The following is a 24,401-nucleotide window of genomic DNA, read 5'->3' on the forward strand; positions in this document are numbered from 1 at the left end:
GGTGGCTGCACCAATACACTCTGTGACACCCCCTTACAATGAGCAGTGAAGTTCTAGCAAGTGTACTACAAATCACAGCAATACAATGTACTACAGCAGTACCACCAGCCACAAAATTATAAAAGAGTACTGAGCACTTCTTAGGGGTCTGTATGCAACACCGAATGCCCCCTTTCTGCCAGCAGCCGATCACCACAGTGTGCTGCTGAAATTGTGGTAACTGCACTGCAAGTCCCAGCCAGCAGTCTGTAGTAATATAATTTAAAAACAATTTGAAGCCCTTACAAGGGCTGTTTGGTTGTTTCGCTAATATTCCCTGCCTACTGGAACGCTAATTCCCTCCCTAATGCTCTCCCTGACCAGCAGCAGCTCTGTCCCTGATCTCTTCCAGCATACATGTGAGCCGAGCCTTGCCGGCCGCGCTTTTTATATGGCAGGGTCATCTGATTTGGCCAACCAATCGCTGCTATCGACATGTATGGGTCCCACGCCATCGCAGGATGTACCAAAGAGTCTACTGCATGTTTTTGGCTGAGAAATAGTGCTCAAACTTACGGGAAACGGATGATGAGATTTTCTCGAGTATCGCGAGATGCTAGTCCGAGTAACGAGTACCATTGAGTACCCTAATGCTCGAACGAGTACCAAGCTCGGACGAGCATGTTAACTCATACGCAGATCATTCCAATTTATTTCTTTGCAAATTTTCATATAATATAAACAAAAACAAACCAACAAAAAACAACACAAACTTAGATGAATTATCCCCATATAATTTTGTTCAGCTTTCTGAAAAAGACAAAATAATTTATAAGAACATTTAAGCTTAGCAACCATATAATAAACTTCATTATCATCATGTATGTGTCTCACATTTAAAGATATCAGTGTTGAAGTGAATTATATGACAGTCTCTAACAACCCTCTGCTCTTATGGTAGATATATAGTGCTTGAGGTAATAAGAAGCAATGAATCATAATTTAAATGTATGACTGCCAATGGAGGTAACTTATCTCAAAACCAAATGCATGAAGAAATTGGTTTTTCTATACTGTAGCTCTAGTCACTTTTATTAAAGGGTTTGTCTGGTGTGAATAGCCTGTTTTCAAATACTTTATTATGGAGCAAATGGAGAGGGTGATGCATAGCTGCGTACTGTAGTTAGTATAGCAAAAAATACATTAGGCCTTCCCGTTCAAACCATAGGATAAGAAAGGACAGGGATAAGAAGGAGGGGGGGGGGGGGGGTAGCTTAAGTTCTTAAGCTTTGTTTCTCCAAATTGAACTAGAGGAAGGTAAGAAACCCATAAGACATGACCTAATCTGTCCTCAATGTTAAGAGGTTCCTTCCCTTCCAAGTGGGATTGATCAACATTCAAACAAGAATTCTAGGTGTCAAATAGAGATGAGCGTAACCCCAAGCATGCTCGAGTCCCATTGTTTGGCATTTGGATGCAGCTTTACAAAGTCATTGAAAGCATATATATAGTCATAGGCTTAATTGTTTACAGCTTTTTTAGTCCCCTTCAACCCAGGCAGACCTTCATTAAGACCTGTGCTGCCATTTTAAACACTCAACTCCCCACAACAGCATTGCGAGGGGACAGTCAGGTGTCCCTCTATTTCAGTGATTTTCAACCAGTGTGCGACACATGGTCGGGTGTGCCCCGGGGAAAGTTCCCCAAACTATGGCGCCCCTGTGTTTTGTTCCCCGGCAATGCACAGCGATCAGTGGCGGATTATAATGTGGGCGGTTGCGTGGCGCACCACGCTCCCGGTCTCCGCTGATTGGAGGAGCACATCCGGGCCCTACGGGGCGGCCAGTAGGTGAGGCGGACAGCAGCGGCGACCATCTCGAAGTGGGGGAGAGAAGCCTGGGGATGGGGGAGAGAAACAGGGGAGAGAAGTTTGGTGGAGAGAAGCAGGGGGGAGAGAAGTATGGTGGAGAGAAGCACAGGAGAGAAGCATGGGGGAGAGAAGCACAGGAGAGAAGCATGGTGGAGAGAAGCAGGGGGGAGAGAAGCACAGGAGAGAAGCAGGGGGAGAAGTATGGTGGAGAGAAGCATGGAGGAGAGAAGCACAGGAGAGAAGCATGGGGGAGTGAAGCACAGGAGAGAAGCAGGGGGGAGAAGTATGGTGGAGAGAAGCACAGGAGAGAAGCATGGGGGAGAGAAGCACAGGAGAGAAGCAGGGGGGAGAAGTATGGTGGAGAGAAGCACAGGAGAGAAGCAGGGGGGGAAGTATGGTGGAGAGAAGCACAGGAGAGAAGCAGGGGGGAGAAGCATGGTGGAGAGAAGCACAGGAGAGAAGCATGGGGGAAAGAAGCATAGGAGAGAAGCATGGGGGAGAAGTATGGTGGAGAGAAGCACAGGAGAGAAGCAGGGGGGAGAAGCATGGTGGAGAGAAGTACAGGAGAGAAGCATGGGGGAGAGAAGCACAGGAGAGAAGCAGGGGGAGAAGTATGGTGGAGAGAAGCACAGGAGAGAAGTATGGTGGAGAGAAGTATGGTGGAGAGAAGCACAGGGGGGAGAAGAAAACAGGCCCAGGTTTCACACTGAGTGAGAATAACCACATTTAGAATCTATATTATTAACTATATGTATGATATGTACTGTTTTAGTGTCAATTTGTGCCATTTTGGTTGGTGGTGTGCCCCGGGATTTTTTAAGTATAAAAAGTGTGCCGCGGCTCAAAAAAGGTTGAAAATCACTGCTCTATTTAACTGCTTAGATGCTATAGTCGCTATTGACCAAGTCATTTAGAGGGTTAAATAGCCAGAATTATAGGTACCTTTGTTACTGCTGTATTTCAGCTATAACATACAGCCAGAACCAACTGTATGGAGTGGGTTTAGCTTCTAAACTCCCTGCTCAACACTCTGACATTTATGTAGGGGGCTTAAGCGGTTATCAAGGGTTAGAAAAACATAGCTGCTTTTTTTTTTTTTTTTTTTTTTTTTTACAGAAACAGCACCACTCTTGTCCCTTGTGTGCGTGGTATTGCAGCTTAGAGTGGCACTGAGAATATTTGTGGAACTGTTTTCATAAACCAGGCAATCATGTTTATTGTACTCCTGGATAGCACCTGTACCCCACAGCTCTGGTCCCCTGGTCCTGGCCACTTCTGGGTCTTAGTGGGGACCTCAGGGTTAGCTTTTGTTGCGGACACTTGCAATCCCGGCCGGAGTGTAAACTATGTGTATACACTCCAGCCGGGATTCTACTGTCTGCAGCACAATGTAAATTATCAATTAATCACGGCCGTTGTTGCCATTCCCAACTGTTGTGATTAATTGACAATTTACGTAGTGATAACATAGCCTAAATACACACATATATATATATATATATATATATATATATATATATATATATATATATATATATATATATATATATTATATATACATGTATATGAGATGTGTCTATTGGCAGTATTGCAATGCACATAGCCCCCATTTTTTCCATAAAAAACAACTTTTTCTAGTGCAATAAAAGTTTCTGTTTGTTTACATGTGTGGATTTGTGGCAGATCTGCTTCTGATCTACTGCAGATCAATTGCAGAAAGTCTGCAGCAAATTTGCACATGAAAATGTAGCCTTGGAAAATATAAGCAGTGATCCGATCAATAACAGCTCCGCCACCATTGAAGTTCCCATATTTTTTATATGTAAGCCTTACTGTTTTCTAACTAGGAGTAAAATTTCCCATAAATTCTATATTAAACGATTCTGTCAGGACTCTTCTTGACACACCAATCTGTTATAGGATGGGAGTTTATTAGGTGTGTCTAATAAAAATAATTTGGTAACCTATCAGACATAATTAATGCATTGCAGGCACTGGAGTGAGTCAGGCCCTCACAGATGTAAATATGTAAAGTTATTTCCCAGCAGAAGTAGTTCTCTCCTTGCGTCTACAGCTTCGTTGCATGGTTAACAAATCAGTGAATCACATTACACATTCAATCATCTGTGCTGTATAATTATTCAATCCTTGAAAATTACATTGTGTAATAAATGAAGACAGACACGAGTCATTAAAACTTCTAATTAATTTTATTTAATACCATTCCATAGTTCATTGATAAGTGAGGAGGGAGGTATTACTTTATTAACTATTCCGAATAGCTTATATGCTAGACTGGAGACAGACTTTTTTGGGGTTTGGCACTTCAGATTACGCATGCTAATAGGATATCATAGGCGCCTACCTTTACTGAAAAAATAAACATGCCATTAGAATTTACCAGTGTAGTTATATTGTTATTTTGTGGATTTTGGATGCATTTTTCTTAAAGGGGTACTACAGATAGGGAAAATTATTTTCTATTAAAAAAGATGTCTTTGTATAATTTATTAGAAAAAAAGGAAAAAATTGGCAGCACATCTATGACTCTGTTCACACTGCAGGTTGCACGCTGCTTGTGGCTTAAGTACAGACAAAAAAACAGAAGGTGCATCAGCAACCCACAGGTGCAGGGGCTTACCGTATATACTCCTCCCAACATACACACGAAAAAATACTTGCCCCGTAGATATTAAAAATTGAGGATCTTAGCAAATTATTTGATTAAACAGAGTGTACCATGTCACCAACGTTAAGGTGTCCTCCGCACTCTTGCACCTGTGGGTTGCTGTTGCACTTTCTGTTTTTTTTGTCTATATAATGTATTATCATGTCTGCGCAATTCTGCTTCACTGGTAGTTGATTGACATCCAGGAAATCAGGCCATCCTGCAATACACTCTGTCCTACTCCCTCTGTGGCAACCCCCACCCCCTCTGCTCCTCAGGAGACATAGATCATGTGACCACTGTCTCACATTCAATTTTCTTGTTGAGCACAAACTGAAGATGCAGACATAACCGGGGATGGAAAGGGCCTGGGGTACGGGGGGTAGTGGGTCCCTGGGATGCGGGGTTACACAGGTGGGAAAACAGGATGTTCTGAGTGTGCATCGCAAAGACTACTGGGAAATGTAGTTTGACAGTAGTGCAAGGGAAAAGGAACAGCAAGAGATATAGCGCAGGCAGAGAACTGCATCAGAGGAGTGGCTACGCAAAGTTCACCTTTAGGCTATGTTCACACTACGTATATTTGAGGCTGTATGTTTGAGGCTGTATAGCAAACAAAACAAGGAGTGGATTGAAAACACAGAAAGGCTCTGTTCACATAATGTTGTAATTGAGTGGATGGCCGTCATTTAATGGCAAATATGTGCTGTTATTTTAGAACAACGGCTGTTATATTGAAATAATGCTAGAGACACTTGAAGGCAGCCTGTAGCAATTGCCAAGCCATGGAAGGATCCAACGCCTTGCAGAGGCCTTGGGCTTTCTCTAAAATGGACAGGCATCCAGTGATTGCATTGCGGAGAGCCTGTATGACCACCATACAGAGAGATCACTCTGTTCAGGCTATAAAGTGGTCCTCAGCTCCTGGTAGCTGTCGGGAGCTGCTCGGTATAGAGATCATCAGCCCTCTCTATACCCTCTTACCAGCACCATGATGCAACTGTACGTTGCTGTGTGGGAAGACAAACACAAACTACCATCCAAATAATGAATATGTATTGGTGTCTGACATACAGCGGACAGTTTCATTCTACAGCTCTAAGGGCCCTTTTCACAACGCATTTGCTTGCATAGCATTTACACGGCAATGTTTATGCAACCATTAAATGCATCATTTTGGCTGCACATCTCCTGTTTAGGCCGCACAAAATAAATAAATAAATAAATAATTAACCAACAAGCAGGCATTTGATCGCTGGCTGAGCACTGGCTCTTTTACATAGGTCGATTATCAGCTAAATGAAGGTTCCTAGGAATGCTCTTTAGTGATAATCGGCCTGTGTAAAAGGGCCATTATAATGGAGTAGATAATGGAAAAAAAACAACTCTGATTTGAACCTGGCCTTATAATAGGGAAAAGTTGTCTGTACTGTGAGCTTCTGACAAAAGTGCAAAAGTCAGCTTGTCAATAGAAAAGAATGGTTTTAAGTGGGAGGATGGAGATTTGAGACTACTGAATAGGAAACTAATTGTGTAGTACAATTTATAGTCGCCCTAGTTATGCATGAAATAAAAGGATATTATGGTCCAGCTCCTTGCACCAATGGAAATTGCAATGGTATGCTTTCTGAATAGATTGGCCTGCAGTCTGAGCCCTTTTCCTATTAAAAATGATATGATGAAAATATACTGTGAGAACTAATAAAATGAAATCATTTCTGGCACAACAGTCTCTGTTTTCATACAAGCCATTGACCTTAACATATTCAGTACAATTTTCTGCCCAGTTTCATCTCTTCAAAATAATTCTGCTATAGATAAGACTTGACATATTCCATTGCTAATATACTCATTGACCTGATAAATTTGTATGTTTTAATGCAAAACATAACTCTAAAATACATGATCTGTCACCTAAAGAGCTAGGCTTATAATAAGGAAGTGAATATTAGTGTGCGTAGATTTTTTTTTAGTACAGGAGGACTGTGTTACTTTTAATAAGTTGAAAAAAATAAATAGATAGATAAGTCTCCAAGTTGTAAACCTGGTTGGAACATTAGAAAAAAAGAATAAATTGGCCATTACATTAATGGGGAAATCCAGAGATTTTTTTTTTTAAGATCAACTGGTGTCAGTATGTTATACAGATTTATAAATTATTCTATTTCTAAATAGTTCTGTTAAAAAAAAAAAATCACCTCTCACTGGACAGTTCCTGACATGGGCAGAGGTGGCAGCAAAGAGCACCATTTCAGACTAGAAAGAAGGCCATGTTTGTCCATAATGCGTACTTGCTGTAACCATGCATGGGCAAACTTATTGGAGTGCTGAGCTCTTCCATTTATCAACGTGTGTATGTAGACAATTGCACTGATCATGACTCAAAATGTCCACAAGGTTGCAAGAGAATTCACAGTATACAGATGATACTGGAGTGGTAACTAGCTTTTCCTGGGACCCAACAGTAGTGTGCTGGTGCAATGTATGAACACGTAGACTCCGGGATAACTGCACAATAATGACCTTTATTTAACAGTCTATTAAAGGCACAGTACAATATCTTTTCAATGACTGCGTTCAAGATTAGTTTTTTGAGCTTGAAATTCAGTTTTACCAACAAGTTCCCTTTAGGGGGCCTTCACACGTACTGGATCCGCAGCGAATTTACAGCAAAAACCGCTATGGATGCAGTGTCTGTTCATCGCTATGAGAATACATATTCGCAGCGGGATTGACATCTTTGGGGTTTCCCGGCGTCTACTTGTCCCGCTTAGCCAATCAGCGCACTACCCCGCCGCAGCCACTGGTTGGCTGAGCGGGAAGTCCAAAGCAAGCCGGAGCGGGAAGCAGGTGATGTATGCTCTGGTCGGCGGGGGGTTACCTTACATACTCTCATCGGGATGTCAATCCTGCAGTGAGTATGTATTCTTATAGGGATGAACAGGCACTGGATTTGCAGCGGATTTAGCTAAGAATTTGCAACGTTAAATCCGCTGCGGATTTGGTACGTGTGAAGGCACCCAAATGGGTTTTGAATATCCTGCAACAACAGATGAACTGAATTAGATTATACCTGACGTTTTGGAAAATCTCTGGGTGTTACGGTTAGAAAACTTGTACCTGTGGCTATGGGGATACCCTGGAGGGGACCTGTTAAACACACAAAAAATAACGGACGTTGTTTGAGCATTTATTATAAAAGATGGCGTAATTTTTACATAGTGTAAACCTAGCCAACGAGTGCTTATTTATTGGTTGATTGCTTGGCTATTCACACAGGGTCATGGCATCTACTTACCGATAATTACCCTGTGTAGTTGGGCCCATAGAGTGGAGAGATAGCATAATACTGTATTTGCTTGGTATTCTCCATTGAAGCCTTTGGGAGTTATGGAAACAGCTATTTAACTTGTCCAAGTTCACACTCTATATTGTTATATGTTTTACAGCTGATTTTCCAATTACCAGTTTCCCTCTGTTCCCCAGCTGTTGTTTGCAAAGTTGTATCATAACTTGGCATCAATAGTGAATAACATGTCATGAAGCTGCATCACAGTGTGGCAGGATACTGGCAGCTGGGGAATGGGGGCTGTATTAGAAAGGTTATTATGTTACTATTTTAGGCTTTATTGTGGCTACATTTTAATGCCTATATTATTGCTTCAAAACTGCACTTGAAGTGACCTGAACATACAGTAGATGTTCATAAGATTCTGTAGTGACCTAAGATCACTTTACTTGAATTGCAAGGAGTTTGGGTCTTGTGGCTTTAATATGTGCTTCAGACCGGATCAGTGCCCGGAATAGACCGACATCCCTGGTAAAACAGGGCCGTGGCACCAGCATCCCCACGCCGGCACCAGACTATTCATGTAAAAAACTTAAGAGATGTACCTGATGGCACATTCCCTTTAAGGCTATGTTCTTACATTGTAGGAGACCAGCCGTTTCGTGACCCGGCCGATCTCTGAAAAGATCATCCCAGCCGGTACTGCAGTACCGGCCGGATGATCTTTAGGGCTGCAAAGTTTTGATGCGGGCACATCCGTGCCTGCCCGCATCAAAACTCCCCACAGAGCCGCTTGCTCCATAATGTGCACTTACAGGGTTTTCTGCGGCCGCTATTTAATGAATAGCGGCCGCAGAAAACTTACATGTAAGTTGTTTGCAGTGCCGCTAGAGATCCCGGCCGGAACGTATACGTTGTGTATACGCTCCGGTCGGGATTCCATAGGCGGCAACGGCGTGTATATTTTCCTATAAATCATGGCCGTTGTTCGGCAACAATGGCCGTAGTTATACGAAAATATACATAGTGTGAACATAGCCTAAGACTTCTAGTAACTGAAGTGTTTTTGCTTTTCATTATATACCATAGAAACAAAACCTTGCTGGATGATAGATAATAATAGGCTTTATTTATGAAAATTATTAAGACACAAGGTGGATTCATTGCCCATGGCAACTAAGACGATCACAGCTTTCATTTAATGGAAAGGTGAAGTCCACAGCTCCTTAAAATGTGAAAATCTTTATTTTGCGTCCAACATCAAACAAAAATAAACATACTGAATAAAAACAAACGCCTACGCGTTGCGGAGATACACTCCTTAATCATGGCCATTATAAAGGAGTGTATCTCCGCAACGCGTAGGTGTTTGTTTTTATTCAGTATGTTTATTTTTGTTTGATGTTGGACGCAAAATAAAGATTTTCACATTTTAAGGAGCTGTGGACTTCACCTTTCCATTGGATCCTATACGAGTTACGGCTCGCAATGTCACGTTCTACACGTGCTCCTATCTACGGGACACTGGATTTGCACTGTGGACACTTTAGCGGGATGGTGAGCTGACATTTTTTCCTTTTACAGCTTTCATTTACCATTGTCTTGTAAATAATTAAAGCTGTATTCTGATTTAATGCAATGGGCAACGTCTTACTATTTTTGTGTGCATTTTCATAAACAAGTCCCGTTGACTACTAAAGCTTAGGGCAATTTCTTTAAATTGTACTCATCCAGTATCTTCAATGGAAGCTATGTATTAAAAGAAAAAATGTGTTACCCTATAAGCTATGATAGTGTCTTGTAATATTTAAGCTGTTAAAATATTTAAGATCTTGGTAGGACTGTTCTTCTATTTAAATTCTAACAACACAATCAAAATTTTTCATTTTCATTCCAGCACTGTGCTCTTCTTCCTTAGCTGAACGCAGTATATAGACACCCACTGAATGAAAAACACGGGTGATGTGAATGAGTAATTGCTTGCCAGCTAGTCGACAGCGAGAAAACTGACACTATGCTGCACATATTTCATGAATAATGAGAGGAGTTTCAGCTCTGTGAAATCACTGTCTATTGGGTCAGAAATTTCACATTAGTGGATTCATCAGAGCAGATCGGTGTCAGAAAGACATTTTTTCCTCAGGTAAACATACCTTTTGCTTCAATAAACTGTCATATCTGTTGTAAGTAGAGAGCAGGGCATCACACTTTTGTTAGCACATGTCTCAAACAAAAGCAGCACTTGTCTATTAGATTTACCTCTGTACGGCACGGCATAGTGGAAGTGGTAAATTGTACCATTTCTGGACCTATACATATTATGCAAATACTAATCTATATATATTCATCAAAGGGAGACTAACAGTGATTTACAGTATATAAGTCTACAATATACTGTATTTTACATGATACTGAGTTTTCCTCAGAAAACTAGGCTAGGGTTCATATTCAGGGTAGTTTTTTTTTAAAGTTATGCCCCTACACTGTAGCACCACTCTATACTGTAGTTAAAGAAGCAGTTCACTTTTTATTTTTTTCGCCCCCCCGGGTAGCCGCTGTCAAGTATACTTACAAAAGATGATCGGTGTCCCATTCCCGTCGGTCAGTTCCGTCCCGCGGTGCCGTTCACATCGGGCGCGCGCTCACTTCCGCCGGCGCTGTGACTCCTCTTCTCTCCCTTGTCATTTGAACGCCGGAAGTCACGCGCTTCCATAGAGAATGCATGGAAGCGAGTGACTTCCGGCGTATAATCACTGGGCAGAGAAGAGGACTCGCAGCAGCCGGCGGAAGTGAGCGCGCGCCCGATGTGAACGGCACCGCGGGACGGAACTGACCGACGGGAACGGGACACCGATCATCTTCTGTAAGTATACTTGACAGCGGCTACCCGGGGGGGCGAAAAAAATAAAAAGTGAACTGCTTCTTTAACCGCTCGACTGTATGTCCCACTGTTTTTAGGTCCTATACTGTAGGTTCCTCTGTATCGCCCTCTGTAGTTCTTTCCTTCTACTGAATACATCCCCTTTGAAGTTCTTCCCCAATACTATATAAATCTCCCTCTGTTGTAAGGCCTTCCATATTGTAAACCTCCCTCCCCCATTGTAATTCTAACCCCATACTGTATACATCTGCCTTAGCAGGTAGTCCCTATACTTTATACCTTCTCCCTCCTATTCTATGTACCTTAGTGTGCATCTTCTCACCTCCCCTGCAGCTTGTGTTGAGCAGAAGGGGGGGGGGCGGAGCATAACAAATCTGTCACTGATTGGCTGATGCTCGGGCTTATATTTATTGTGCTTGAAAAAGCACCATATTGTAATCCGTATTCTTCTTCTTCCTTTTCCGTTTCTTCTTCTTCCAGCTGTTTTTCTGCGATTAATACAGCCCGAACCACTTGTGCACAGACTCTGTTCAAACTGCGTTTTGAAGCCCTCGGCGGCGTGAGGTATGCTATCTATTTTTCGTTTCGATTGGAATTGTCGTTTAAGAAATTTACGTTTAAAGACCCCGAATTTCCCATAGAAAATAATGGCCCATTGGAAATAATGGCCACACTCTAAACGCTGACAGCCAATCACAGCACATATGCAAATAGCTGAAATATAGCAGCCAATAGGAACTCTAAGGTCCTGTCAGTCAATGCATCACAACATCCACACAGTCACATGTCCACTATTGGCCAATAGAAGATTTAATATATGGAAGGTTCTTAACGATTTTGTCTCACTGACATGAGTAAGATTGTCATGGTAACCGAGCAATGATCTTTACCATTACCAAGTAGCAGAGTTCAGTCAGTAAAATAGCAAAGCTGAGGCAGCCATGTAGCAGAGACGGTACACAAGCCGCTCTTAAAGGGACGGTACCCAAGTCGCTGTGTAAGGGGAATTACATAAGTCGCTCTTAAAGGGACAGTACCAAAGCCATTTTAAAAGGACGATACCCTAGCGGCTCTTAAATTGACGGTACCCAAGCCGCTCTTAAAGGGACAGTACCCAAGCCGCTCTTAAAGGGGCATTACATAAGTTGCTCTTAAAGGGACGATACCCAAGTCACTCTTAAAGGGACGGTACCTAATTTGCTCTTAAGGGGACGGTACCCAAGTCGCTCTTAAAGAGACGGTACCCAAGTGACCTGGGTTCCTTTGAGAGCCACCTGGGTCCCTTTAAGAGCGACCTGGGTCCCTTTAAGAGCGACCTGGGTCCCTTTTAAGAGCGACCTGGGTCCCTTTAAGAGCGACCTGGGTCCCTCTAAGAGCGACCTGGGTCTCTTTAAGAGCAAAATGGGTCCATTCAAGAGCGACTTGGGTCCCTTTAAGAGCGAACTGGGTCCCTTTCAGAGCGACACAGGTCCCTTTAAGAGCAAAATGGGTTCCTTTAAGATCAACATGGGTCCCTTTAAGAGCCACCTGGGTACCTTTAAGAGCAACCTGGGTCCCTTTAAGAGTGAAATGGGTCCCTTTAAGAGCAACCTGGGTCCCTTTAAGAGTGAAATGGGTCCCTTTTAGAGCAACCTGGGTCCCTTTAAGAGCGACCTTTTAAGAGTGAAGTGGGTCGCTCTTAAAGGGACAGGACCCATGACACTGTTAAAGGGACCCAAGTCGCTCTTAAAGGGACCCAGGTCGCTCTTAAAGTGACGGGACCCAGGTTGCTCTTAAAGGGACGGGGCCCAAGTCGCTCTTAAAGGGACAGGACCCAAGTCGCTCTTAAAGGGACAGGACCCAAGTCGCTGTTAAAGGGACCCAAGTTGCTCTTAAAGGGACCCAGGTCGCTCTTAAAGGGACATGACCCAAGACGCTTTTAAAGGGACGGGACCCATGCCGCTCTTATGGGACAGGACCTAAGTCGCTCTTAAAAGGATGGGACCTATGTCGCTGTTAAAGGGACCCAAGTTGCTCTTAAAGGGACCCAGGTCGCTCTTAAAGGGATGGGACCTATGACGCTCTTATGGGACGGGACCTAAGTCGCTCTTAAAGGGACGGGACCCAAGTCGCTCTTAAAGGGACGGGACCCAAGTCTCTCTTAAAGGGACGGGATCCAAGTTGCTTTTAAACGGACAGGACCCATGTCGCTCTTAAAGGGATGGGACCCAAGTCGCTTTTTTTTTTTTAAAGAATTTATTTAAACTTTTGCATAGAAAACATACAATAGCAAAGAAAAAAGAGGGAACAATCCGCCCTACACATATAGTAGTATATACACACCGCCAAGGAAAACACAATGTATTAAGACAAGCCGTGATAAAGTGATAAAGACAAGTCGCTTTTAAAGGGACGGCACCCAGAGTAAAGTTTCTCTTAAAGGGAAGTCACTGGTAAAGGGGCGCTCTTTTCAAGAACTATGTATTTCCCTGGAAATGCAAATCTAGTTCGTATACTTCTTCTTCTTCCAGCCATTGTTTTGCGATTAATACAGCCCGAAGCGCTTTGCGCACAGACTCCGTTCAAACTGCGCTTCGAAGCCCTCAGTGGTGATAGGTGTGCTATTTTTGGTTTCGATCGGATTTGTCTTTTTTAACAAATTTACGTTTAAAGACCCCTAATTTCCCATAGAAAAAAATTGCCCATTGGAAATAATGGCCACAATGTATACACTAACAGTCAATCACAGCACATATGCAAATAGCTGAAATATAGCAGGTAGAGATGAGCGAACCTGCCGGATTTCTGGTTCGTACGAACCAGAAATCTCGGCATCTGACTCCCACTGTCTCCCGCCAATAGTGGACATGTGACTGTGTGGATGTTGTGAGACATTGACTGACAAGACCTTAGAATTTCTATTGGCTGCTATTGGAGATGAGCGAACCTGCCGGATTTCTGGTTCATACGAACCAGAAATCTTGGCATCTGACTCACGCTGTCTGCCAGCTCCGTGCAGCGGGTGGATACAGCCTAAGGAATGCCTAGAAAACTGGGATACAGCCTATGCCATAGGCTATTGGCCAATAGAAGATGTAGAAATTGGAAGGTTCTTAACAATTTTGTCTCACTGAGATAAGTAAGATTGTCATGGTAACTGAGCAATGATCTTTACCATTATAAGTAGCAGAGGTCACTCAGTGATGTAGTAGAGCCGATACCCACATGACGTAGCAGAGGTCAGTCAGGAAAGTAGCAAAGCAGAGGGGACAGTACACAAGTCGCTCTTAAAGAAACTGTATCAAAGTTACTCTTTGATGATCATCAGTGATGTCAAAGATGATGTTGTCGATAAAGTTATCATTGTTGTCAATGATTGTCATCGATGATGTCATCGATGACGTCATAGAAGATGTCATCAATAATGTCATCAAAGATGTCACAGATGATGTCATTACTATTCGATGATGTCATAGATGATGTCAACAGTGATGTCAACAAGGATGTTATTGATAAAGTTATCACTGTTTTTTCAATCATTGTCATCAGTGATGTCATTGATGACGTCATCAGTGATGTCATTGATGACATCAGTGATGTCACTGATGATGTCATCAGTGATGTAATTAATGATGTCATTGATTATTTCATTGATGATGTCATCACTATTCGATGATGTCATCGATAATGTTGTCGATAAAGTTATCATTGTTGTCAATCATTGTTATCAGTGATTTCATTGATGATGTCATCGGTGATGTCATTGATGATGTCATCGATGTTATCAGTGATGTCATCAGTGATCTCATTGATGATGTCATCGATAATGTCATTGAAGATATCATCAATGATGTCATCACTATTCAATGATGTCATCGATGATGTCATCGATGATGTTGTCGATAAAGTTATCATTGTTGTCAATGAATGACATCAGTGATGTCATTGATGATGTCATCAGTGATGTCATCCATGATGTCATAAATGATGTCATCGATTATGTCATAGAGAATGTCATCGTTTATGTCATCAATGATGTCATCACTATTTTATGATGTTATCGATAATGTCATCAGTGATGTCAAAGATGAAGTCGATGATAGTTATTGTTGTCAATGATTGTCATCAGTGACGTCATTGATGATGTCATCAGTGATGTCATTGATAATGTCATCCATGATGTAATCCATGATGTCATCGATGATGTCATCGATAATGTCATCAAAGATGTCATCGATGAGGTCATCACTATTCGATGATGTCATAGATGATGTCAACAAGGATGTTATTGATAAAGTTATCACTATTTTCAATCATTGTCATCAGTGATGTCATTGATGACGTCATCAGTGATGTCATTGATGACGTCATCAGTGATGTCACCGATGATGTCATCAGTAATGTAATTAATGATGTAATTGATTATTTCATTGATGATGTCATCACTATTCGATGATGTCATCGATGATGTTGTCGATAAAGTTATCATTGTTGTCATTGTTATCAGTGATTTCATTGATGATGTGATCGGTGATGTCATTGATGATGTCATCGATGTTATCAGTGATCTCATTGATGATGTCATCGATAATGTCATTGAAGATATCATCAATGATGTGATCACTATTCAATGATGTCATCGATGATGTTGTCGATAAAGTTATCATTGTTGTCAATGAATGACATCAGTGATGTCATTGATGATGTCATCAGTGATGTCATCCATGATGTCATAAATGATGTCATCGATTATTCCATAGAAAATGTCATCGATTATGTCAATGATGTCATCACTATTTTATGATGTCATCGATAATGTCATCAGTGATGTCAAAGATAAAGTCGATGATAGTTATTGTTGTCAATGATTGTCATTAGTGACGTCATTGATGATGTCATCAGTGATGTCATTGATAATGTCATCCATGATGTAATCCATGATGTCATCGATGATGTCATCGATAATGTCATCGATAATGTCATCAAAGATGTCATCGATGAGGTCATCACTATTCGATGATGTCATTAGTGATGTCAACAATGATGTAATTGATAAAGTTATCACAGTTGTCAATCCTTGTCATCAGTGATGTCATTGATGACGTCATCAGTGATGTCATTGATGATGTAATCGGTTATGTCATCAATGATGTTGTTACTATTCGATGATGTCAATGATAATGTTGTCGATAAAGTTATCATTGTTGTCAATCATTGTTATTAGTGATGTCGTTGATGATGTGATCGATGTCATCAGTGATGTCATCGATGATGTCATCAGTGATATCATTGATGATGTCATCGATGATGTCATCGAAGATATCATCAATTATGTGTTCACAATTCGATGATGTCATCAGTGATGTTATTGTTGTAATTGAAGATATCATCAATGATGTCATCACTATTCGATGATGTCATCGATGATGATTTTGTCGATAAAGTTATCATTGTTGTCAATGAATGTCATCAGTGATGTCATTGATGATGTCATCCATGATGTCATCGAAAAGGTCATTGATAATGTCATCAATGATGTCATCACTATTTGATGATGTCATCGATGATGTCAAAGATGATGTCGTTGATAAAGTTATCATTGTTGTAAATCATTGTCATCACGGATGTAATTGATGATGTGATCAATTATTTCATTGATGATGTCATCCGTGATGTCATTGATGATGTCACTGATGTCATCAGTGATGTTCTCGATTATGTCATCAGTGATGTCATTGATGATGCCATCAATGATGTCATTGAAGATATCATCGATGATGTCAACACTTTTCAATGATGTCATCGATGATGTCAATAATGATGTTGTCGATAAAGTTATCATTGTCAATCATTGTCATCAGTGATGTAATTGATGATGTGATCATTTATTTTATTGATGATGTCATCAGTGATGTCATTGATGATGTCCTCGATGATGTCATCACTATTCGATGATTTCAACGATGATGTTGTCTATAAAGTTATCATTGTTGTCAATCATTGTCATCAGTGATGTCATTGATGATGTCACTGATGTCATTGATGATGTCACTGATGTCATCAGTGATGTTCTCGATGATGTCATCAGTGATGTCATTGATGATGCCATCGATGATGTCATTGAAGATATCATCGATGATGTCAACACTTTTCAATGATGTCATCGATGATGTCAACAATGATGTTGTCGATAAAGTTATCATTGTCAATCATTGTCATCAGTGATATCATTGATGATGTCATCGATTTTTTTCATCACTACTCGATGATGTCATCAGTGATGTCAAAGGAGTTGTTGTCGATAAAGTTATCATTGTTGTCAATTATTGTCATCAGTGATGTCGTCAATGATGTCTACGATTATACTATTAATGATGTCATTATAGTGCTTGAAAAGCACTATATTGTAATCCGTATTCTTCTCCATCTTCTTCCAGCCATTGTTATGTGATTGATAAAGCCCCAACCATTTTGCGCACAGACTCCGTTCAAACTGCTCTTCGAAGCCCTCGGCGGTGTGCTATCTGTTTTTGGTTTTGATCGGATATGTCATTTTTAACAAATTTACGTCTAGACCCCTAATTTACCAAAGAAAATAATGGCCCATTGGAAATAATGGCCACACTGTATACGCTGACAGCCAATCAAAGCACATATGCAAATAGCTGAAATATAGCAGCTAATAGAAATTCGTAGGTCTTGTCAGTTAATGCCTCACAACATCCCCACAGTCACGTGTCCACTATTGGCCAATAGAAGATCTAGAAGATGGAAGGTCCTTAACAATTTTTTCTCACTGACAGATTAAGAGTAAGATTGTCATGGTAACCCAGCAATGATCTTTACCATTATAAGTAGCAGAGGTTAGTCAGTGATGTAGTAGAGCCGATAACCGCATAACATAGCAGAGGTCAGTCAGTAAAGTAGCAAAGTAGAGGGGACAGTACCCAAGTCGCTCTAAAAGGGATGGTACCCAAGCCGCTCTTAAAGGTACGGTACCCAAGTTTCTCTTAAAGGGACAGTACACAAGTTGCTCTTAAAGGAAGGGTACCCGAGGCGCTCTTAAAGGGACGGTAGCCAAACCGCTCTTAAGGGGACGGAACCAAGTCGCTCTTAAAGGGGCGGTACCCAAGTCGCTCTTAAAGGGGCTGTACCCAAGTCACTGTTAAAGGGTCAGTACTTAAGCTGGTCTTCAAAGGATGGTACCTAAGTCTCTTTTATAGGGACAAAACTTAAAGGGGTAGTGCGGCGCTCAGAAATTATTCACAGAATAACAAACCTTACAAAGTTATGTCTGTGAATCGCCCCGTTCCCCGTGTCCCACCACCCCCACCCGTGTACCTGGAAGTGTGGTGCAATATACATTACCTGATCCGTGTCGAGGGCCGTCCGCCATCTTGTGCCAAACGTCATCTTCGGACGGACGGCCGAGTCACTGCCGCCCGTCCCCTTTCCGACGCGTCACAACTGTGCTCAGCCGCGATCGGATGACGCTGCAGAGGGTGGCCGGCTTTCGGGACAGTCGGAGTTGTTCGCCGTCCGCCCGAAGAAGACGTCACTCGCTGAAGATCGGAGACGGGTGTCGGCACGTGACAGGTGAGTATAGCGCACCACACTTCCGGGTACACGGGTGGGGGGGGGGGGGGGGACACGGGGAAGGGGGCCATTCACAGACATAACATACATTACAAAGTTGTATAACTTTGTAATGTGTGTTAGTCTGTGAATAATTTTTTACCGCAGCACTACCCCTTTAAGCTGCTCTTACAGGGACAGTATATAGGTCACTCAAAGCGTTTGCAACATAGTCGCTCCTTAAGGGACTGTACCAAAGTTGCTCTTAAAGGGATTGTACCAAGGTTGCTCTTAAAGGGACTGAACCAAAGTTGCTCTGAAAGGGACTGTACCAAAGTTGCTCTGAAAGGGACTGTACCAAAGTTGCTCTGAAAGGGACTGTACCAAAGTTGCTCTTAAAGGGACTGTACCAAAGTCGCTCTTAAAGGGAGGGTATCAAGGGTTAAAGTTTCCCTTAAAGGGAAGTCAATGTTAAAAGGGCGTCCTTTTCAAGCACTATGTATTTCCTTGGAAATGCAAATCTAGTTCAAGCCTGCAACATAAAGCTAGGTCTTATTTTTGGGGTTGGTCTTATTTTCAGAGAAACACAGTAGTAGTAATAATAATAATAATAATAATAATAATAATTTCCATTCATTCATAAAAAAACTCAAAACACATGCGTAAATAGCATACAAATGCAAACACATGTGAATACATGAACTTAACTATTCAAAAATGAATATATGTGGATTCTATGAGACAGTTCTTGATCTAATCCCTTCCCCTTATTCTGGCAATTCTTGATGGTTATAAGACCAGGGGGAGGGCCATGTGCAGTATACTATTTTCTATCACTGCCTACAACAAAGAGAAGCATTACACACACAAACACAGTGAGGATATATATATATATATATATATATATATATATATATATATATATATACACATACAAACACACACACACACACACACACACACACTATATGTATATATATAACTTTGGCTGTACAGGTATGATGGTAATTGTAGTTTTGCAACAGCGGGAGGGCCTGAGTTTGACACGTGATCTAAGCCTTTTATGAAGTCATCAGCTGTTATTGCACTGACCAGCTCCTGAGCTAGACTATACCACAGATCCATGGTGCTTATGGTAAGAAAGCCTCTACAACAGCACTCTACAGAGGAAGGGAGGGAATTTTACATAAAAAGCTTTTCATCATATTTTTTACAGTCAATTTAAATATTTCTATGAGTTGATCATGACCTTTTTACCCGCCTCTTCTCAGAAATAAATACATTTATGTCTTAATCCCTCTTCATAACTAAGATCTCCCATGATCCTTTTCATTTCAATTGCTTATCCTTGTATTTATTCCAGTTCTAGACTAGATTTTCCATGAACCTTTGCCCGGAGGTGAAGAGCATATTCCAGATGAGGCCATATCAATGCTTTTCAAAGCAGTTATATTATGTCCCTGTTCTGCAAGTCCATGACTTGTTTAACACATCCCGCTAGCCTTAGAAGCAGCTGATTGACATTGCATGCTGGTATTTGGTCTATGATCTACAAATAAACCCACGTCCCTTTTGACAAGTGACTTCCAGTTTCACTTTGATAGAAGGCGCTGACTTGGGCCATAGGGCCATGTGCAGTAGGTTGAACTATGCAGCTGCACTGACCCTGTGCTCTGCTGCACAATGCTCAGCTGAGTGCCATATGTGATATTCTCCCCTAGGATTCACAGAAAGCTTTGTTCACATGGCATGTATACAGCTTTGTATAGAATTTGACAGTAAAAATCTTTATATTATATCAATGGCATACCAAGGTACAGTAAAGGCACCATCTCTCACTGTAGAATAAGCGGAGGGCACATCCAGCAATGGAGTGATGTCCGAGTAAGTGCATTGATTGCATGAAACAGCTGTCACATTTATTGAAGGTGCCAGTGTGTGGCCACCAAGTTTTTATGGACTGTAGCTAAAGACTGCAATAAAGGACGTTATAATGGGTGAGTGCACTCTCCATTCTCTGTATACGTGAGTAAAGGTACCATGCATTTCTCTGGGTGAACAATTATAACTTTTTATTAAATGGCGGTATATAGAAGTGGTCTTAGACTTTTTTGCCTATACTATATTAATATATATTCATAAGATAAGAAGAGAAGCAATTTTCTTTCTTGTCTTAATAGGGTTATCCAGTGCTACAAAAACATGGCCACTTTCTTCCAGAGAAAGCATGACTCTTGTCTCCTGTTCAGGGGCAGTTTGCATTAAAGCTCCATTCACTTCAATTGAAATGAGTTACAAAACCCCACCCAAACTGGAGACAAGAGAGGGGCTGTCTCTAGAAGAAAGTGGCCATTTTTGTGTAGCACTGGATAATCCCTTTAAGCTATGACTTAACAAGTAAAGGTCTGTTAATGTCTGTTAAGGTAAGTTGCGTTAAAATCAGGGGATTGTCTTCAGTTTCCTAAAAGAATGATGTGATTTGTTATTCTTTTCCTTTCCAATATAGATTACATTGTAAGTGTATTGCAATATAGTCTATGGGGGACATGTATCAACGGGCGTACAGGGGTTTTTCGGCGGAAAGTGCCGATTTGCGCATTATTTTATTCGCAAATGGCCGATTTGCAAATAAAATATATGCAAATCGGCACTTTCCGCCGGGTACGCCGGGGGGCAGGGAGGGGGTGTGAAGGGGGCGGAGCGAAGGGCGCAGACTCAGAGTCAGCGTGATTCACCATCCGTTCCGCCAAAAGATACCCCGAAAACCTAGTCCAGTCCTCAGTTGGCGTAGGTTTTCGGCCATGCGCACCGGAGCGCACGGGATTTATGTAGAGGCAATCCATTTCTGGCTTTGTCTCAAAAACTGCAGGGGTCAAAAAAAAACCTGCCATGTGTGACAGCAGCCTTAAAAACTTAAAGAAGATTTTTTATTTCCATATATAAAAAATCTTGGCTATGACACATACTGTGGAAGAAATAAGGTCTATAAACCATCATTTAAAAAGACTTAACTTTTCAACCTCATTTTTTCCTTTTTTATATTAAGCATGCTGATAACATTAACAGAGTTAAGATTATTAATGTAGAAAGAGATTTTCCACAGCTCCTTAGGATAGTGCGAATTCTTTATTGGTACATATACGGTGAAATTAAAAACTGGTTAAAATCACGCCGACGCGTTGCGGAGGCAGCCCTCCTTAATCATGGCATGATTAAGGAGGGCTGCCTCCGCAACGCCAACCAATAAAGAATTCGCACTATCCTAAGGAGCTGTGGAAAATCTCTTTCTACGTTGGATTTGCCGATACGGGACACGGCCCGCATATATTTCCACGTGCTCCACTCCAAACCCGGAGACTCGTGTACCTGCATGCGCCATTAATTATCTGGGGTGAGCTGATCTACATATATATGTTTCTCTAAGATTATTAATAACTGGTTTCAATGGAAACATAAGTAAGATATGAAACTGCTTTTGTGAAACCATAAAAGTAGTTGATGGTAAGACCTGGAAAGAAGCCCAGAACACAAGTTGTCTGTTCCGCAAAGGTTGTGACAGGTCATCCTGAATTGATTGTGGTAATTGGTACTCGTATATCCGCTGAACACGTGGTTTTCCCACTTGCATAGATGTTTTGATGTCCTCTCTAGTCTTAGAATTGATGAATGAATTAATGGAACATAAACTGTCCTGTACATGAGAAAAACTCAAGCAATGAAGGTACAAAGTGCTGCTTTAGTAACTTCTGACATGCAATGAATGTTGTCAGGGTAATCTATTCATGACCGTGCAATGAACATGTGACAGGCAATAAAGCGCCTAGTTTATCCTGTAGTGTTTCTGATCACATTAACAAATGATCGTTGATGCTATGTGTTTCGTATTCGTAATTTTGCCACTGAGAAATGTGCGAGGTAACTAACCGTCATACCTATAGGGTAAATTCACATGGACTGAAATTTTGCGGATTTTACTCATGGAGTTTTGTCTGCAGTCCACATAAAAATTAACATGCAGCAAATGGGATCGCAGTAGACTGACTCTAAGGTCCTGTGCACACAGAGCAAGTGTGGAATGCTGCCAGCCTCTGTGTCATTATGGTACTCTATGGGAGGCTCGCTCGCTATATCTCTCGTCGCTGAAGAATGAACATGTTCATTTTTCAGCGCGAAGAGAGGAGCCGTGCGAGCCTCCCATAGAGTATCATTATGACATGGAGGCTGGTGGCATTTCGTGGTGGACAACTCCGCCACTCTTGCTCTGTGGCCTTAATAATACCACTTTTTTTGGTCTCTGAATAGTGATTGCCTGTAATATATAGTATGACTGCTGTTGCTATAATATTTTAGTATTCAGGGCACATTTAGGCTATGTTCACACACTGTACAAACAACAACCATTCCGCTGTGAACGGTTGTCGTTTAACACTACTTAATTAATTCTCACCGTAGGATGCGTTAAATAACAGCTGTTCATGGTGGAACACAGTGTACACAGTGGAAACATAGCCTTAGTCTAAAACTATCCCTGAGCAAATAGCATATTATGAATAATCTTTTCCAGGCATAAACCTTGATAAGTTAGGCGAGGGAGGTGCCACAACTCCTCCCCGCCTCACTGTGCCCCTCTTGCCCAAGCATCAGGGGAGCGGGTGTTAGAGATGGTGTACACCACGAAGCAGGTGCTCTGTACCTGCTCAGTGGCATACGCCCCGGAGGCAGCTTCCATAAATCTCCCACCCAGTGGTCATATGATCATTAGTGTTACATTACAGGGATGACAACTGTGTCATCAATGTAGCCAAGAATCACATGATCAGGACATGGTTCTGTTTAATAATAAAAAATTTTACTGAATGGTTACTAGCAGTTATTATGAAAGCTAATAAAGATACAGAAAGTATATTAGAAAATTGTATAAAATATAATATATTAGAATATTGTTTATTATATCAGAGAATTGTATAATTGTATATGTATTTTCAATCTAGTTAATTTTCAATATATTTAGTAATCTATCATATCTTTAATAATCAATATAATCAATAACATCTTAAATGCATAAAGTCCTTTTAACAAAATGCTTCTGTATAAATGCGGAGTATAGAATAAGTGGCCTTTTATATCCCCATGTAGTGCATAATAGAAAAATGGTAATCGAGCTGCCCATTCTCTCTAGGTAACAGTGGTCATTATAGTTCAGCAAATGTTTTAGTGATTTCTCAGTACAATGGACCTTGATGTATGTTTTTTTTTATCCATACTACAATAAGTGTAACCAGGTTACTTGATTTTTTTTAATTTCTGTTGCTCTTTACTGAAATATCTGCGACATTGCGCCCTGGGAGATGCATACTTTCTAAGACGTAGAAGAAACCTTTTCTTACAACACCGTTTTCATCTTTCATGTAGATGTCTAAAGCCAATTATTGTATCTTCTTCCACATATGTAATTCTGAGAATAATGCAATTTCTATAATTTATAGCATGATGTAGTCTTACCAGTAATAGAAGGCATCTAATAGGTGGATGAGGAGCCAAAGAGCCATCATTACTAATTGATCATAGCACTATAGTATTTTTAGGGAACTGAGCTGATAGAATGTAATGTTCCGCTCGCATGTAAAGGGCACATTGAAATGTTAGTGACTTGGCTCTTAGTTCAGTGCCATTTTTGCAACATATGTTTTCCACTGAACAAAGGCTGACATAACTGGCTACATGTTATTTCTGTAATAAATACATGGATGGGATTTTACAGCTTTCTTAAATTTACTTTTAGCCAACATCAATCTGGCTACTTAAAATCTCCAGTGCATAATCATTAAAGAATAGCACCACATGCTGCTTATATTATACATATATATGCAGGTAAAAGCTTTAAAATGAACTGCTGGTCAAACATTTCACAAGACCGGTATACTTTAAAGGGTCTAATCTAGGCTTGCTGTCGCCTGGGGCAAAGGTTCAGCTTGGTGCTCCTCCACAAACTAATAAACTTTATACAGAAATGGATTTGTAATTTGACAGCATAACCATTAGTCTGCCCTAACACAACACTGCTTGGCATCCAATCAGGACAGCCCATACTACTACCACTGTTTGTCTATGAAGATTACACAACTATAGGCTTAATTGTATGCGTCTGTTTTGAAAGGGG

General features: G+C 41.1%; 1 long non-coding RNA gene across 1 annotated transcript in view; it reads left to right on the forward strand.

Moving 5' to 3' along the window:
- Window positions 1-24,401, forward strand: part of LOC138785640 (uncharacterized) — a 65,542-nt gene that overhangs the window by 32,925 nt on the left and 8,216 nt on the right. The window contains exons 2-3 of the long non-coding RNA XR_011362128.1: window positions 9,704-9,949; window positions 11,168-11,251. This is a non-coding gene — a long non-coding RNA (uncharacterized lncRNA). The remainder of the gene's footprint in view (window positions 1-9,703; window positions 9,950-11,167; window positions 11,252-24,401) is intronic.

Source organism: Dendropsophus ebraccatus, chromosome 3 (assembly GCF_027789765.1).
Source record: "Dendropsophus ebraccatus isolate aDenEbr1 chromosome 3, aDenEbr1.pat, whole genome shotgun sequence".
NCBI lineage: Eukaryota > Metazoa > Chordata > Amphibia > Anura > Hylidae > Dendropsophus > Dendropsophus ebraccatus.